This window comes from Cherax quadricarinatus, chromosome 16 (genome assembly GCF_038502225.1).
Source record: "Cherax quadricarinatus isolate ZL_2023a chromosome 16, ASM3850222v1, whole genome shotgun sequence".
NCBI lineage: Eukaryota > Metazoa > Arthropoda > Malacostraca > Decapoda > Parastacidae > Cherax > Cherax quadricarinatus.
The window spans coordinates 44,774,996-44,794,536 of NC_091307.1; the positions used below are offsets into that span (position 1 = coordinate 44,774,996).

At 48.3% G+C, this 19,541-nt stretch overlaps 1 long non-coding RNA gene across 1 annotated transcript; it reads right to left on the bottom strand.

Moving 5' to 3' along the window:
• Positions 1 to 91: 91 nt before the first annotated feature.
• On the bottom strand, positions 92 to 714 carry LOC138852802 (uncharacterized). Its single transcript, XR_011392089.1, has 2 exons — positions 655 to 714; positions 92 to 395 (listed from the first exon to the last, which is right to left on the bottom strand). It is a non-coding gene; the product is annotated as an uncharacterized lncRNA (long non-coding RNA).
• Between the last annotated feature and the right edge of the window lie 18,827 nt (positions 715 to 19,541).

Here is a 19,541-nt window from a genome sequence, read left to right on the forward strand (position 1 = left end):
AGTTTCCTGTGTGTTCCCTCCTGTAATTCCACCCACCTGGACAGTCTCTACCGTAGACCAGCTAAACAAGGCCTCGTTCTCATCTGGCTAGATCACGGAGGGTGGCTGAGCTGACTTCGGGATAAATAACCTGGGGAAGGCTGAGACTGGAAGATATCCTAAGGGAAGTGAGGAAGGGGAGACATCCGGGGGCCCACGGATGGATTCCTGGACACATGGACCTGGGAAAGGCGAGGATACCTTGGGGAAGTGGGGAAGGGAGAATATCTGAAGGCGGACAGATGGACTCCTGGACACGCGGACCTGGGAGAGACGGAAAGGATACTCACTGGTTGTTGAGGCAGACCTTGGGTGTGCAAGGTTGGGGTGTGGGGGAAGTGGGGAAGGGGGAGCACCTGGCGTCACACAGGTGGACTCCTGGAACCACGGACCCGGGGGGGGATGGCCTGAGTGCAAGGTTGGGGTGTGGGGGAAGTGGGGAAGGGGGAGCACCTGGCCTTCGCACAGGTGAACTCCTGGAACCACGGACCCGGGTGTGCTGTGCAAGGTTGGGGTGTGGGGGTAGTGGGGAAGGGGGAGCACCTGGCACAGGTTCCTGGGGACCCGGGGGGGGTGCATGGTGGGGGGGTGGGGGAAGTGGGGAAGGGGGAGCACCTGGCCTTCGCACAGGTGAACTCCTGGAACCACGGACCCGGGAGGGGTGCAAGGTTGGGGTGTGGGGGTAGTGGGGGAAGGGGGAGCACCTTGCCTTCACACAGGTGGACTCCTGGAACCACGGACCCGGGGGGGGCAAGGTTGGGGTGTGGGGGAAGTGGGGAAGGGGGAGCACCTGGCCTTCGCACAGGTGAACTCCTGAGAACCAGTGCAAGGTTGGGGTGTGGGGGTGGGGGTGTGGGGGTAGTGGGGAAGGGGGAGCACCTGGCCTTCGCACAGGTGAACTCCTGGAACCACGGACCCGGGGGGGAGGGTGTGTGGGGTGTGGGGGAAGTGGGGAAGGGGGAGCACCTGGCCTTCGCACAGGTGAACTCCTGGAACCACGGACCCGGGGGGGGGGGGGGTGTGTGCAAGGTTGGGGTGTGGGGGTAGTGGGGAAGGGGGAGCACCTGGCGTCACACAGGTGGACTCCTGGAACCACGGACCCGGGGGGGGAGTGCAAGGTTGGGGTGTGGGGGAAGTGGGGAAGGGGGAGCACCTGGCCTTCGCACAGGTGAAACCACGGGGGGGGAGTGCAAGGTTGGGGTGGGGGGTAAGTGGGGAAGGGGGAGCACCTGGCCTTCGCACAGGTGAACTCCTGGAACCACGGACCCGGGAGGGGGTGTGTGCAAGGTTGGGGTGTGAGGGTAGTGGGGAAGGGGGAGCACCTGGCCTTCACACAGGTGGACTCCGAAAAAGGACACTCACTGGGGAGGCAGACCCTGTGGGGAAGGGAGGATGCCTGAGGGGACGAGGGACCTGGGAGTGAAAGGTTGGGGTGTGGGGAAGTGGGGAAGGGAGAATGCCTGAGGGGACACAGGCGGACTGGACCTGGGGGAAGTGGGGAAGGGTCGAGAGACCCTGCCTGAGGGGACACAGGCGGACTCCTGGACACGGACCCGGGGAAGGGGACCACTGGGTCGAGGCAGACCCTGGGGAAGACCTTAGACACAGGCGGACTCCTGGAACGCGGACCTGGGAGAGGATACTCACCGGCCGTCGAGGCAGACCCTGGGGAAGTGGGGAAGGGGGAATGCCTGAGGGGACACAGGCGGACTCCTGGACACGCGGACCTGGGAAAGACGAAAAAGGATACTCACCGGCCGTCGAGGCAGACCCTGGGGAAGTGGGGAAGGGAGAATGCCTGAGGGGACACAGGCGGACTCCTGGACACGCGGACCTGGGAGAGACGAAAAAGGATACTCACCGGCCGTCGAGGCAGACCCTGGGGAAGTGGGGAAGGGAGAATGCCTGAGGGGACACAGGCGGACTCCTGGACACGCGGACCTGGGAAAGACGAAAAAGGATACTCACCGGCCGTCGAGGCAGACCCTGGTTTAAGGGCGACCTATGAGTAACCATGTAGAAATAAAGTGGGGGACCCTTGAGTAAAAATGTAAGAAGTTTGTGTTAACCCATCAATTACTTGATCTGAGACAAGATTTCCGTAAGCTGGTTGGAACATGAAATGTCGATCTGGTACGTTGATATGACTTAGAACATTTAATGAACAATTTGATCAGAAAGGGAACACATATTGAACACTGTGATCTGGAATAGAACGCTCATTGAACATTCACATAAAACGCAAAATGTTGTTCACTCCAGTATAGACACACATAATGTGGATGGTTGGAAGTGAGTTGTGGGAAGAGACGGTTGATGATAAGCTGAAGATGAGCTGAAGATGGTGAAGATGGTTGAAGATGGATTGAAGACGGTGAAAATGATATTGTTGAAGCTGAGTTGAAATTTTAATAGTTAATGAGGATTTATAGTAAAGGATACTTAATAAACTGTGTGTTAATTTCTTGGCCACAAAGTACATACACGAGATTAAATTATGATAGAAAAGAAAACAGTTTTGTGACGAATTGTGTTGGTCAGCTCAGGTGTGTTGCCTACGTTTTTCTCTTCCATTGTGTTGTGTCTGGAGTTTGATGTGACCTACATCTTTATATGCCATACCAGGTCATTCTTATAGGCCATACCAGGTCATTCTCATATGCTATACCAGGTCATTCTTATATGCCATACAGGTCATTCTCATATGCCATACCAGATCATTCTTATATGCCATACCAGGTCATTCTCATATGCTATACCAGGCCATTCTTACATGCCATACCAGGTCATCCTTATATCCCATACCAGGTCAAACTTATATCCCATACCAAGTCATCCTTATATCACACACCAGTTCATCCTTATATCCCATACCTGGTCAAACTTATATCCCATACCAAGTCATCCTTATATCACACACCAGTTCATCCTTATATCCCATACCAGGTAACCCTTATATCACTTACCAGGTCATCCTTAAATCCCATACCGGGCCATCCTTATATCACACACCAGATCATCCTTATATCGCACACCAGATCATCCTTATATCCCAAACCAGATCAACCTTATATCCCATACCAGGTCATCCTTATATTCCATACCAGGCCATCCTTATATCCCACACCAGGTCACCCTTATATTTCATACCAGGCACTTCACATATCCAATAATAGGTCAACCTTATATCCCATACCAGATCATCCTTATATTCCATACCAGGTCATCCTTATATTCCATTCCAGGTCATCCTTATATCCCATACCAAGTCATCCTTATATCCCATACCAGGTCATCCTTATATCCCATACCAAGTGATCCTTATATCCTATACCAGGTCATCCATATACCCATACCAGGTCATCCTTATATCCCATACCAGGTCATCCTTATATCCCATACCAGGTCATCCATATACCCATACCAGGTGATCCTTATATCCCATACCAGGTCATCCTTATATCCCATACCAGGTCATCCTTATATCCCATACCAGGTCATCCTTATATCCCATATCAGGTCATTCTTATATCCCTTACCAGGTCATCCTTATATTCCATACCAGGTCATCCTTATATCGCATAACAGGTCATTCTTATATTCCATACCAGGTCATCCTTATATCCCATACCAGTTTATCCTTATATCCCATACCAGGTCATCCTTATATCCCTTACCAGGTCATCCTTATATTCCGTACCAGGTCATCCTTATATTCCGTACCAGGTCATCCTTATATCACATAACAGGTCATTCTTATATTCCATACAAGGTCAACCTTATATCCCATACCAGGTCATCCTTATATTCCATACCAAGTCATCCTTATATCCCATACCAGGTCATCCTTATATTCCATACCAGGTCATCCTTATATCCCATACCAAGTCGTCCTTATATCCCATACCAGGTCATCCATACCAGGTCATCCTTATATCCCATACCAGGTCATCCTTATATCCCATACCAGGTCATCTTTTTATCCCATACCAGGTCATCCTTATCTCCCATACCAGATCATCCTTATATCCCATGCCAGGTCATTGTCATATCCCATACCAGGTCATCCTTATATCCCATACCAGGCCATCCTTATATTCCATACCAGGTCATCCTTATATCCCGTACCAGTTCACTCTTATATCCCATACCAGGTCATTGTTATATACCTCACAGGTCACCCTTATATTCCATACCAGGCCATCCACATATCCAATACCAGGTCAACCTTATATCCCATACAAGGTCATCCTTATATTCCATACCAGGTCATCATTATATCACATACAAGGTCATCCTTATATCACATACCAGGTAATCCTTATATTCCATATCAGGTCATCCTTATATCTCATACCAGGTCATGCTTATATTCCATAACAGGTCATCTTTATGTCACATACCAGGTTGTCCTTATATCACATGCCTGGTTATCCTTACATTACATACCAGGTCATCCTTATAACACATGCCAGGTCATCCTTATATCATATACCAGGTCATCCTTATATTCCATACCAGGTTATCCTTATATTACATACCTGGTCATCCTTGTATTATATACCAGATCATCCTTATATCACATACCAGGTCATCCTTATATCACATACCAGGTCATCCTTATATCACATACCAGGTCATCCTTATATCACATACCAGGTCATCCTTATATCACATACCAGGTCATCCTTATATCACATACCAGGTCATCCTTATATCACATACCAGGTCATCCATATATCACATACAAATTAATACAACATAAACAAGTGGTTTTAAAGCGCAGAATACAACACCTGGCGGAGACTGTCAGGTATACTCTCCACACTCTACACCAACAGGCAGGTATACTCTCCACACTCTACACCAACAGGCAGGTATACTCTCCACACTCTACACCAACAGGCAGGTATACTCTCCACACTCTACACCAACAGGCAGGTATACTCTCCACACTCTACACCAACAGGCAGGTATACTCTCCACACTCTACACCAACAGGCAGGTATACTCTCCACACTCTACACCAACAGGCAGGTATACTCTCCACACTCTACACCAACAGGCAGGTATACTCTCCACACTCTACACCAACAGGCAGGTATACTCTCCACACTCTACACCAACAGGCAGGTATACTCTCCACACTCTACACCAACAGGCAGGTATACTCTCCACACTCTACACCAACAGGCAGGTATACTCTCCACACTCTACACCAACAGGCAGGTATACTCTCCACACTCTACACCAACAGGCAGGTATACTCTCCACACTCTACACCAACAGGCAGGTATACTCTCCACACTCTACACCAACAGGCAGGTATACTCTCCACACTCTACACCAACAGGCAGGTATACTCTCCACACTCTACACCAACAGGCAGGTATACTCTCCACACTCTACACCAACAGGCAGGTATACTCTCCACACTCTACACCAACAGGCAGGTATACTCTCCACACTCTACACCAACAGGCAGGTATACTCTCCACACTCTACACCAACAGGCAGGTATACTCTCCACACTCTACACCAACAGGCAGGTATACTCTCCACACTCTACACCAACAGGCAGGTATACTCTCCACACTCTACACCAACAGGCAGGTATACTCTCCACACTCTACACCAACAGGCAGGTATACTCTCCACACTCTACACCAACAGGCAGGTATACTCTCCACACTCTACACCAACAGGCAGGTATACTCTCCACACTCTACACCAACAGGCAGGTATACTCTCCACACTCTACACCAACAGGCAGGTATACTCTCCACACTCTACACCAACAGGCAGGTATACTCTCCACACTCTACACCAACAGGCAGGTATACTCTCCACACTCTACACCAACAGGCAGGTATACTCTCCACACTCTACACCAACAGGCAGGTATACTCTCCACACTCTACACCAACAGGCAGGTATACTCTCCACACTCTACACCAACAGGCAGGTATACTCTCCACACTCTACACCAACAGGCAGGTATACTCTCCACACTCTACACCAACAGGCAGGTATACTCTCCACACTCTACACCAACAGGCAGGTATACTCTCCACACTCTACACCAACAGGCAGGTATACTCTCCACACTCTACACCAACAGGCAGGTATACTCTCCACACTCTACACCAACAGGCAGGTATACTCTCCACACTCTACACCAACAGGCAGGTATACTCTCCACACTCTACACCAACAGGCAGGTATACTCTCCACACTCTACACCAACAGGCAGGTATACTCTCCACACTCTACACCAACAGGCAGGTATACTCTCCACACTCTACACCAACAGGCAGGTATACTCTCCACACTCTACACCAACAGGCAGGTATACTCTCCACACTCTACACCAACAGGCAGGTATACTCTCCACACTCTACACCAACAGGCAGGTATACTCTCCACACTCTACACCAACAGGCAGGTATACTCTCCACACTCTACACCAACAGGCAGGTATACTCTCCACACTCTACACCAACAGGCAGGTATACTCTCCACACTCTACACCAACAGGCAGGTATACTCTCCACACTCTACACCAACAGGCAGGTATACTCTCCACACTCTACACCAACAGGCAGGTATACTCTCCACACTCTACACCAACAGGCAGGTATACTCTCCACACTCTACACCAACAGGCAGGTATACTCTCCACACTCTACACCAACAGGCAGGTATACTCTCCACACTCTACACCAACAGGCAGGTATACTCTCCACACTCTACACCAACAGGCAGGTATACTCTCCACACTCTACACCAACAGGCAGGTATACTCTCCACACTCTACACCAACAGGCAGGTATACTCTCCACACTCTACACCAACAGGCAGGTATACTCTCCACACTCTACACCAACAGGCAGGTATACTCTCCACACTCTACACCAACAGGCAGGTATACTCTCCACACTCTACACCAACAGGCAGGTATACTCTCCACACTCTACACCAACAGGCAGGTATACTCTCCACACTCTACACCAACAGGCAGGTATACTCTCCACACTCTACACCAACAGGCAGGTATACTCTCCACACTCTACACCAACAGGCAGGTATACTCTCCACACTCTACACCAACAGGCAGGTATACTCTCCACACTCTACACCAACAGGCAGGTATACTCTCCACACTCTACACCAACAGGCAGGTATACTCTCCACACTCTACACCAACAGGCAGGTATACTCTCCACACTCTACACCAACAGGCAGGTATACTCTCCACACTCTACACCAACAGGCAGGTATACTCTCCACACTCTACACCAACAGGCAGGTATACTCTCCACACTCTACACCAACAGGCAGGTATACTCTCCACACTCTACACCAACAGGCAGGTATACTCTCCACACTCTACACCAACAGGCAGGTATACTCTCCACACTCTACACCAACAGGCAGGTATACTCTCCACACTCTACACCAACAGGCAGGTATACTCTCCACACTCTACACCAACAGGCAGGTATACTCTCCACACTCTACACCAACAGGCAGGTATACTCTCCACACTCTACACCAACAGGCAGGTATACTCTCCACACTCTACACCAACAGGCAGGTATACTCTCCACACTCTACACCAACAGGCAGGTATACTCTCCACACTCTACACCAACAGGCAGGTATACTCTCCACACTCTACACCAACAGGCAGGTATACTCTCCACACTCTACACCAACAGGCAGGTATACTCTCCACACTCTACACCAACAGGCAGGTATACTCTCCACACTCTACACCAACAGGCAGGTATACTCTCCACACTCTACACCAACAGGCAGGTATACTCTCCACACTCTACACCAACAGGCAGGTATACTCTCCACACTCTACACCAACAGGCAGGTATACTCTCCACACTCTACACCAACAGGCAGGTATACTCTCCACACTCTACACCAACAGGCAGGTATACTCTCCACACTCTACACCAACAGGCAGGTATACTCTCCACACTCTACACCAACAGGCAGGTATACTCTCCACACTCTACACCAACAGGCAGGTATACTCTCCACACTCTACACCAACAGGCAGGTATACTCTCCACACTCTACACCAACAGGCAGGTATACTCTCCACACTCTACACCAACAGGCAGGTATACTCTCCACACTCTACACCAACAGGCAGGTATACTCTCCACACTCTACACCAACAGGCAGGTATACTCTCCACACTCTACACCAACAGGCAGGTATACTCTCCACACTCTACACCAACAGGCAGGTATACTCTCCACACTCTACACCAACAGGCAGGTATACTCTCCACACTCTACACCAACAGGCAGGTATACTCTCCACACTCTACACCAACAGGCAGGTATACTCTCCACACTCTACACCAACAGGCAGGTATACTCTCCACACTCTACACCAACAGGCAGGTATACTCTCCACACTCTACACCAACAGGCAGGTATACTCTCCACACTCTACACCAACAGGCAGGTATACTCTCCACACTCTACACCAACAGGCAGGTATACTCTCCACACTCTACACCAACAGGCAGGTATACTCTCCACACTCTACACCAACAGGCAGGTATACTCTCCACACTCTACACCAACAGGCAGGTATACTCTCCACACTCTACACCAACAGGCAGGTATACTCCCCACACTCTACACCAACAGGCAGGTATACTCTCCACACTCTACACCAACAGGCAGGTATACTCTCCACACTCTACACCAACAGGCAGGTATACTCTCCACACTCTACACCAACAGGCAGGTATACTCTCCACACTCTACACCAACAGGCAGGTATACTCTCCACACTCTACACCAACAGGCAGGTATACTCTCCACACTCTACACCAACAGGCAGGTATACTCTCCACACTCTACACCAACAGGCAGGTATACTCTCCACACTCTACACCAACAGGCAGGTATACTCTCCACACTCTACACCAACAGGCAGGTATACTCCCACACTCTACACCAACAGGCAGGTATACTCTCCACACTCTACACCAACAGGCAGGTATACTCTCCACACTCTACACCAACAGGCAGGTATACTCCCCACACTCTACACCAACAGGCAGGTATACTCTCCACACTCTACACCAACAGGCAGGTATACTCTCCACACTCTACACCAACAGGCAGGTATACTCTCCACACTCTACACCAACAGGCAGGTATACTCCCCACACTACACCAACAGGCAGGTATACTCTCCACACTCTACACCAACAGGCAGGTATACTCTCCACACTCTACACCAACAGGCAGGTATACTCCCCACACTCTACACCAACAGGCAGGTATACTCTCCACACTCTACACCAACAGGCAGGTATACTCCCCACACTCTACACCAACAGGCAGGTATACTCCCCACACTCTACACCAACAGGCAGGTATACTCTCCACACTCTACACCAACAGGCAGGTATACTCTCCACACTCTACACCAACAGGCAGGTATACTCCCCACACTCTACACCAACAGGCAGGTATACTCCCCACACTCTACACCAACAGGCAGGTATACTCTCCACACTCTACACCAACAGGCAGGTATACTCTCCACACTCTACACCAACAGGCAGGTATACTCTCCACACTCTACACCAACAGGCAGGTATACTCTCCACACTCTACACCAACAGGCAGGTATACTCTCCACACTCTACACCAACAGGCAGGTATACTCTCCACACTCCACACTCTACACCAACAGGCAGGTATACTCTCCACACTCTACACCAACAGGCAGGTATACTCTCCACACTCTACACCAACAGGCAGGTATACTCCCCACACTCTACACCAACAGGCAGGTATACTCTCCACACTCTACACCAACAGGCAGGTATACTCTCCACACTCTACACCAACAGGCAGGTATACTCTCCACACTCTACACCAACAGGCAGGTATACTCTCCACACTCTACACCAACAGGCAGGTATACTCTCCACACTCTACACCAACAGGCAGGTATACTCTCCACACTCTACACCAACAGGCAGGTATACTCCCCACACTCTACACCAACAGGCAGGTATACTCTCCACACTCTACACCAACAGGCAGGTATACTCTCCACACTCTACACCAACAGGCAGGTATACTCTCCACACTCTACACCAACAGGCAGGTATACTCTCCACACTCTACACCAACAGGCAGGTATACTCTCCACACTCTACACCAACAGGCAGGTATACTCTCCACACTCTACACCAACAGGCAGGTATACTCTCCACACTCTACACCAACAGGCAGGTATACTCTCCACACTCTACACCAACAGGCAGGTATACTCTCCACACTCTACACCAACAGGCAGGTATACTCCCCACACTCTACACCAACAGGCAGGTATACTCTCCACACTCTACACCAACAGGCAGGTATACTCCCCACACTCTACACCAACAGGCAGGTATACTCCCCACACTCTACACCAACAGGCAGGTATACTCTCCACACTCTACACCAACAGGCAGGTATACTCCCCACACTCTACACCAACAGGCAGGTATACTCCCCACACTCTACACCAACAGTCACCGACCTTTTAGTATGAAAGGGATAATTTGAAAAGCCAGTTATATGCAGATAAATCATGCACACTAGAAGTGATGGTGGTTGCTAGAGGCGGTGAGAAGGTTTTGCTGTAAAATTTCTCTATTTTGTAAGTGTTGACACTGCGCATTGTAGAACCTACATAAAGTGAATTCATAATTTCATGTGATGGCCGCATCCATTTCCTAGAATTGTCACATATGGCCCTCGGGCCATATGTGACAATTCACATGTGACCACCACATCCGTAATGTGGGTAGAGTGTTGGTTAAAGCCACATATGCAAGTATCAGGAGCAGAGAAAGTCCGAGTCACATGTGTGATGTTAACTCCATATATACTGTACTTATCTATTAATTAATAAATATATTAAATATTATTCTCTCTATTACTACAAATTTTTAATCTAAAGGTCATTCAATATTGTCTGAAATATTAGACGGATGATTCATTATTATTTTCAATAAAAACATTTTTATTATTATTATTATTATTATTATTATTATTATTATTATTATTATTATTATTATTATTATTATTATTATTATTATTATTGTTATTGTTGTTGTTGTTGTTGTTGTATGAGGTAATCCCTATAGTTCATTTAGAATTAGAGGAACTGGAGGCTTGGTCGTCCATTCACTAATAAGAAAACGAAAATTCTATACTCTGATAAAATTTCCAATATTAATGACAAAACGACAGGTTATTTAGGTGGTTATAATGAAACAGACAGCCACTGTCTCCTTACTGCTCTGAGCTCTATGTTGGTGGCATACTGTGGACTCATCACAATTGACTAATGAATTCCAGTCAGTCAGTCACGCCAATGAGTACGTTATGGACATGTTGTTATGCACAGACTCCCGAGGTTATCCTGCCGTCTAGTACGTATCACTAAGAAGAGGAAATGGGTCTAAGTAATTATCCTAGAGAAACTATGCATTAGAGATCAGTAACACGGGAACGTGTGAGTAAAATTTAAAAGTGTTCAGTCGCTTTACAGGAATGTGGACACTAATCACCGAAGAAGAATAAAAAGAAATACTGGGAATTCCAGTTATGAAAAAATCTTGAAAAGTGTTTATACAATCATGTTAAGGCACACGGAATAGGAGGAGAAAATTTTTCCTGGGTAAAGGCATGGCTGACAAATAGGCAGCAGAGAGTTTGCATAAATGGGGAGAAATCAGAGTGGGGGCACGTCACAAGCGGTGTTCCTCAGGGGTCAGTGTTAGGCCCGTTGTTGTTAACAATTTACATAAACGACATAGATGAGGGAATAAATAGCGACATAAGCAAATTTGCTGATGACACCAAAATAGACTGTCCAACTCATTCTAATGAGGACACTAGAGCACTCCAGGGTGATTTGAATAGACTGATGCAATGGTCGGAGAAGTGGCAGATGCAGTTTAATATTGACAAATGCAAAGTTCTAAATGTTTTACAGTTAAATAACCATGCCACATGTAAACTAAATAATATAGATCTTAATACTACCGATTGCGAAAAGGATTTAGGAGTTCTGGTTAGTAGTAATCTAAAACCAAGACAACAGTGCATTAGTGTTCACAATAAAAGCTAACAGAATTCTTGGCTTCATATCTAGAAGTATAAATAATAGAAGTCCTCAAGTTGTTTTTCAACTCTATATATCCTTGGTTAGGCCTCATTTAGACTATGCTGCTCAGTTCTGGTCACCGTATTACAGAATGGATATAAATGCTCTGGAAAACGTACAGATGAGGATGACAAAGATGATCCCATGTATCAGAAATCTTCCCTATGAGGATATACTGAGGGCCCTAAATCTGCACTCTCTCGAAAGGCGTAGAATTAGGGGGGAAATGATCGAGGTGTATAAATGGAAAACAGGAATGAATAAAGAGGATGTAAATAGCGTTCTGAAAGTTTCCAGCCAAGACAGGACTCGCAGCAATGGTTTCAAGTTGGAATAATTCAGATTCAGGAAGGATTTAGGAAAGCACTGGTTTGGTAATAGAGTCGTGGATGAGTGGAACAAACTCCCGAGTACAGTTATTGAGGCTAAAACATTGTGTAGTTTTAAAAATAGGTTAGATAAATACATGAGTGGGTGTGGGTGGGTGTAAGTTGGACCTGACTAGCTTTGTGCTGCTGGGTCTGGTGCCGTGCTCCATCCTTGAGTGGAGGTGACCAGACTGGGTGGGTCATTGGGCTAATCCGGTGGGGGGTCAATGGGCTAAATTTACCGAGGGGGGAGGAGTCACATTGACCTGCTCAGCATGGATCAGTAGGCCTGTTGCAGTGTTCCTTCTTTCTTATGTTTTTATGTTCTAATTACAATCAAAAAAAAAAAAAATACGAAATACAGGTGAAGTGCATTTCATTTAAACATAAAGCACATATGGACAAGGCCATTATGAAAGTCGAGACACCCAGGGAAGATATTCAACTTAACGCTGCTTACATGTACGACCATCCGGTGAGTGAGTGGGTGAGTCTCAGACAATAAGCAAAAGTAGATTACCAATGCTGCCTGCTTTCAAGCCTTTATATAGACTTTACTGTACTTCTCTTTGTCTTCACTCAGCTTATGACAAAATCCCTGTTCCAGCTATCTACGTCACTCACTTCCGTCCCTCCCTTTTCTCAATGATCCGACCACTCATCTCTGTCCGCCTGGTCAGACTCTGGAAGGGTAATAAATGGATTGAACTTCTTCCAGGTTCTATAGAATACGACTTAGTGACTTTAATTAGGAATTAGAGGCAATCTAAAATTTAAAAAACTTGTTCCACATTACATAGCAGGAGACTGGGGTAAAAACAACAGATAGAACTGCATCAGTCTTGGGGTAAGAAAGAGAGCGGAACTGCCTCAGTTTGGCACACCTTCCAGATTACATTGCATCAGTCTGCGAAATAAACAGGGAGTACTGTATCAGTTTGTTGAAAACAAGGGGATACTGCGTCTAACTGCTGGAAACCAGGGAGTACTGCATCTGTCCACTGAAAACCAAGGAGTAAGGCATCTGACTATTGAAAACCAGGGGTACTACAGATGTCTGGGAAACAGGCAGGGGTAGGGTATAAGTCTGAGAAACCAATGGGTAGTGCATCAATCTAAGAAACACGATGGGGTTATTGCATTAATGTAAGGAGTAAACAGATGATGCTACATCAATCTGGGAAACAAGCAGGGTTCAATTCTTCCTCCTGGCAAACATGCAGGTAGTACCGCATCAATCTGGGATACCAACATGGTTCAAAGTTTCAGTCTGGGAAAGAAGCAGAACTGTTTCAGTCTGGGGAACAAACAGAACTGTTTCAGTCTGGGGAACAACAGAACTGCTTCAGGCTGGGGAACAAGGAGAACTGCTTCAGCCTGATGAACAAGCAGAACTGTTTCAGTCTGGGGAACAAGCAGAACTGCTTCAGTCTGGTGAACAAGCAGAACTGCTTCAATCTGGGGAACAAGCAGAACTGCTTCAGTCTGGGGAACAAGCAGAACTGCTTCAATCTGGGAAACAAGCAGAACAGCTTCAGTCTGGTGAACAAGCAGAACTGCTTCAATCTAGGGAACAAACAGAACTGCTTCAGTCTGGTGAACAAGCAGAACTGCTTCAGTCTGGTGAACAAGCAGAACTGCTTCAGCCTGATGAACAAGCAGAACTGTTTCAGTCTGGGGAACAAGCAGAACTGCTTCAGTCTGGTGAACAAGCAGAACTGCTTCAATCTGGGGAACAAGCAGAACTGCTTCAGTCTGGGGAACAAGCAGAACTGCTTCAGTCTGGGGAACAAGCAGAACTGCTTCAGTCTGGGGAACAAGCAGAACTGCTTCAGTCTGGGGAACAAGCAGAACTGCTTCAGTCTGGTGAACAAGCAGAACTGCTTCAGTCTGGGGAACAAGCAGAACTGCTTCAGTCTGGGGAACAAGCAGAACTGCTTCAGTCTGGGGAACAAGCAGAACTGCTTCAGTCTGGGGAACAAGCAGAACTGCTTCAGTCTGGTGAACAATCAGAACTGCTTCAGTCTGGGGAACAAGCAGAACTGCTTCAGACTGGGGAAGAACAAGCAGAACTGCTTCAGTCTGGGGAACAAGCAGAACTGCTTCAGTCTGGGAACAAGCAGAACTGCTTCAGTCTGGGGAACAAGCAGAACTGCTTCACTCTGGGGAACAAGCAGAACTTCTTCAGTCTGGGGAACAAGCAGAACTGCTTCAGTCTGGGGAACAAGCAGAACTGCTTCAGTCTGGGGAACAAGCAGAACTGCTTCAGTCTGGGGAACAAGCAGAACTGCTTCAGTCTGGGAACAAGCAGAACTGCTTCAGTCTGGGGAACAAGCAGAACTGCTTCAGTCTGGGGAACAAGCAGAACTGCTTCAGTCTGGGGAACAAGCAGAACTGCTTCAGTCTGGGGAACAAGCAGAACTGCTTCAGTCTGGGGAACAAGCAGAACTGCTTCAGTCTGGGGAACAAGCAGAACTGCTTCAGTCTGGGGAACAAGCAGACCTGCTTCAGTCTGGGAACAAGCAGAACTGCTTCAGTCTGGGGAACAAGCAGAACTGCTTCAGTCTGGGGAACAAGCAGAACTGCTTCAGTCTGGGGAACAAGCAGAACTGCTTCAGTCTGGGGAACAAGCAGAACTGCTTCAGTCTGGGGAACAAGCAGAACTGCTTCAGTCTGGGAAACAAGCAGAACTGCTTCAGTCTGGGGAACAAGCAGAACTGCTTCAGTCTGGGGAACAAGCAGAACTGCTTCAGTCTGGGGAACAAGCAGAACTGCTTCAGTCTGGGGAACAAGCAGAACTGCTTCAGTCTGGGGAACAAGCAGAACTGCTTCAGTCTGGGGAACAAGCAGAACTGCTTCAGTCTGGGGAACAAGCAGAACTGCTCCAATCTGGGAAGCAGAACTGCTTCAGTCTGGGGAACAAGCAGAACTGCTTCAGTCTGGGGAACAAGCAGAACTGCTTCAGTCTGGGGAACAAGCAGAACTGCTTCAGTCTGGGGAACAAGCAGAACTGCTTCAGTCTGGGGAACAAGCAGAACTGCTTCAGTCTGGGAAACAAGCAGAACTGCTTCAGTCTGGGAAACAAGCAGAACTGCTTCAGAACTCTGGGGAACAAGCAGAACTGCTTCAGTCTGGGGCAACAAGCAGAACTGCTTCAGTCTGGGGAACAAGCAGAACTGCTTCAGGCTGGGGAACAAGCAGAACTGCTTCAGTCTGGTGAACAAGCAGAACTGCTTCAGGCTGGGGAACAAGCAGAACTGCTTCAGGCTGGGGAACAAGCAGAACTGCTTCAGGCTGGGGAACAAGCAGAACTGCTTCAGTCTGGGGAACAAGCAGAACTGCTTCAATCTAGGGAACAAGCAGAACTGCTTCAGTCTGGAACTGCTTCAATCTAGGGAACAAGCAGAACTGCTTCAGGCTGGGGAACAAGCAGAACTGCTTCAGGCTGGTGAACAAGCAGAACTGCTTCAGGCTGGGGAACAAGCAGAACAGCTTCAATCTGGGGAACAAGCAGAACTGCTTCAGTCTGGTGAACAAGCAGAACTGCTTCAGTCTGGGGAACAAGCAGAACTGCTTCAGTCTGGTCTGGGGAACAAGCAGAACTGCTTCAGTCTGGGAACAAGCAGAACTGCTTCAGTCTGGGGAACAAGCAGAACTGCTTCAGTCTGGGAAACAAGCAGAACTGCTTCAGTCTGGGGAACAAGCAGAACTGCTTCAGTCTGGGAACAAGCAAACAAGCAGAACTGCTTCAGTCTGGGGAACAAGCAGAACTGCTTCAGTCTGGGAACAAGCAGAACTGCTTCAGTCTGGGAACAAGCAGAACTGCTTCAGTCTGGGAACAAGCAGAACTGCTTCAGTGTGGGAAACAAGCAGAACTGCTTCAGTCTGGGGAACAAGCAGAACTGCTTCAGTCTGGGGAACAAGCAGAACTGCTTCTGGGGAGTCTGGGGAACAAGCAGAACTGCTTCAGTCTGGGGAACAAGCAGAACTGCTTCAGTCTGGGGAACAAGCAGAACTGCTTCAGTCTGGGGAACAAGCAGAACTGCTTCAGTCTGGTGCTTCAGTCTGGGAACAAGCAGAACTGCTTCAGTCTGGGGAACAAGCAGAACTGCTTCAGTCTGGGGAACAAGCAGAACTGCTTCAGTCTGGGAAACAAGCAGAACTGCTTCAGTCTGGGGAACAAGCAGAACTGCTTCAGTCTGGGGAACAAGCAGAACTGCTTCAGTCTGGGAAACAAGCAGAACTGCTTCAGTCTGGGAAACAAGCAGAACTGCTTCAGTCTGGGAAACAAGCAGAACTGCTTAAGTCTGGGAACAAGCAAGCAGAACTGCTTCAGTCTGGGGAACAAGCAGAACTGCTTCAGTCTGGGGAACAAGCAGAACTGCTTCAGTCTGGGAACAAGCAGAACTGCTTCAGTCTGGGGAACAAGCAGAACTGCTTCAATCTAGAACTGGGTGAACAAGCAGAACTGCTTCAGTCTGGGGAACTGCAAGCAGAACTGCTTCAGTCTGGTGAACAAGCAGAACTGCTTCAGTCTGGGGAACAAGCAGAACTGCTTCAGTCTGGGAAACAAGCAGAACTGCTTCAGTCTGGGGAACAAGCAGAACTGCTTCAGTCTGGGGAACAAGCAGAACTGCTTCAGTCTGGGGAACAAGCAGAACTGCTTCAGTCTAGGGAACAAGCAGAACTGCTTCAGTCTGGGAAACAAGCAGAACTGCTTCAGTCTGGGGAACAAGCAGAACTGCTTCAGTCTGGGGAACAAGCAGAACTGCTTCAGTCTGGGAAACAAGCAGAACTGCTTCAGTCTGGGAAACAAGCAGAACTGCTTCAGTCTGGGAAACAAGCAGAACTGCTTCAGTCTGGGGAACAAGCAGAACTGCTTCAGTCTGGGGAACAAGCAGAACTGCTTCAGTCTGGGGAACAAGCAGAACTGCTTCAGTCTGGGGAACAAGCAGAACTGCTTCAGTCTGGGGAACAAGCAGAACTGCTTCAGTCTTGCTTCAGTCTGGGGAACAAGCAGAACTGCTTCAGTCTGGGGAACAAGCAGAACTGCTTCAGTCTGGGGAACAAGCAGAACTGCTTCAGTCTGGGAAACAAGCAGAACTGCTTCAGTCTGGGAAACAAGCAGAACTGCTTCAGTCTGGGGAACAAGCAGAACTGCTTCAGTCTGGTGAACAAGCAGAACTGCTTCAGTCTGGGAAACAAGCAGAACTGCTTCAGTCTGGGGAACAAGCAGAACTGCTTCAGTCTGGGGAACAAGCAGAACTGCTTCAGTCTGGGGAACAAGCAGAACTGCTTCAGTCTGGGAAACAAGCAGAACTGCTTCAGTCTGGGAAACAAGCAGAACTGCTTCAGTCTGGGGAACAAGCAGAACTGCTTCAGTCTGGGGAACAAGCAGAACTGCTTCAGTCTGGGGAACAAGCAGAACTGCTTCAGTCTGGGAAACAAGCAGAACTGCTTCAGTCTGGGAAACAAGCAGAACTGCTTCAGTCTGGGAAACAAGCAGAACTGCTTCAGTCTGGGGAACAAGCAGAACTGCTTCAGTCTGGGGAACAAGCAGAACTGTTTCAGTCTGGGGAACTGCTTCAGTCTGGGTCTGAACAAGCAGAACTGCTTCAGTCTGGGGAACAAGCAGAACTGCTTCAGTCTGGGGAACAAGCAGAACTGCTTCAGTCTGGGAACAAGCAGAACTGCTTCAGTCTGGGAACAAGCAGAACTGCTTCAGTCTGGGAAACAAGCTGAACTGCTTCAGTCTGGGGAACAAGCAGAACTGCTTCAGTCTGGGGAACAAGCAGAACTGCTTCAGTCTGGGAACAAGCAGAACTGCTTCAGTCTGGGGAACAAGCAGAACTGTTTCAGTCTGGTGAACAAGCAGAACTGCTTCAGTCTGGGAAACAAGCAGAACTGCTTCAGTCTGGGGAACAAGCAGAACTGCTTCAGTCTGGGGAACAAGCAGAACTGCTTCAGTCTGGGAAACAAGCAGAACTGCTTCAGTCTGGGAAACAAGCAGAACTGCTTCAGTCTGGGGAACAAGCAGAACTGCTTCAGTCTGGGGAACAAGCAGAACTGAAAACAAGCAGAACTGCTTCAGTCTGGGGAACAAGCAGAACTGCTTCAGTCTGGGAAACAAGCAGAACTGCTTCAGTCTGGGGAACAAGCAGAACTGCTTCAGTCTGGGAAACAAGCAGAACTGCTTCAGTCTGGGAAACAAGCAGAACTGCTTCAGTCTGGGAAACAAGCAGAACTGCTTCAGTCTGGGAAACAAGCAGAACTGCTTCAGTCTGGTGAACAAGCAGAACTGCTTCAGTCTGGGAAACAAGCAGAACTGCTTCAGTCTGGGAAACAAGCAGAACTACTTCAGTCTGGTGAACAAGCAGAACTGCTTCAGTCTGGGAAACAAGCAGAACTGCTTCAGTCTGGGAAACAAGCAGAACTGCTTCAGTCTGGGAAACAAGCAGAACTGCTTCAGTCTGGGAAACAAGCAGAACTGCTTCAGTCTGGGAAACAAGCAGAACTGCTTCAGTCTGGGAAACAAGCAGAACTGCTTCAGTCTGGGGAACAAGCAGAACTGCTTCAGTCTGGGAAACAAGCAGAACTGCTTCAGTCTGGGAACAAGCAGAACTACTTCAGTCTGGGAACAAGCAGAACTGCTTCAGTCTGGGGAACAAGCAGAACTGCTTCAGTCTGGGGAACAAGCAGAACTGCTTCAGTCTGGGGAACAAGCAGAACTGCTTCAGTCTGGGGAACAAGCAGAACTGCTTCAGTCTGGGGAACAAGCAGAACTGCTTCAGTCTGGGAAACAAGCAGAACTGCTTCAGTCTGGGGAACAAGCAGAACTGCTTCAGTCTGGTGAACAAGCAGAACTGCTTCAGTCTGGGAAACAAGCAGAACTACTTCAGTCTGGTGAACAAGCAGAAC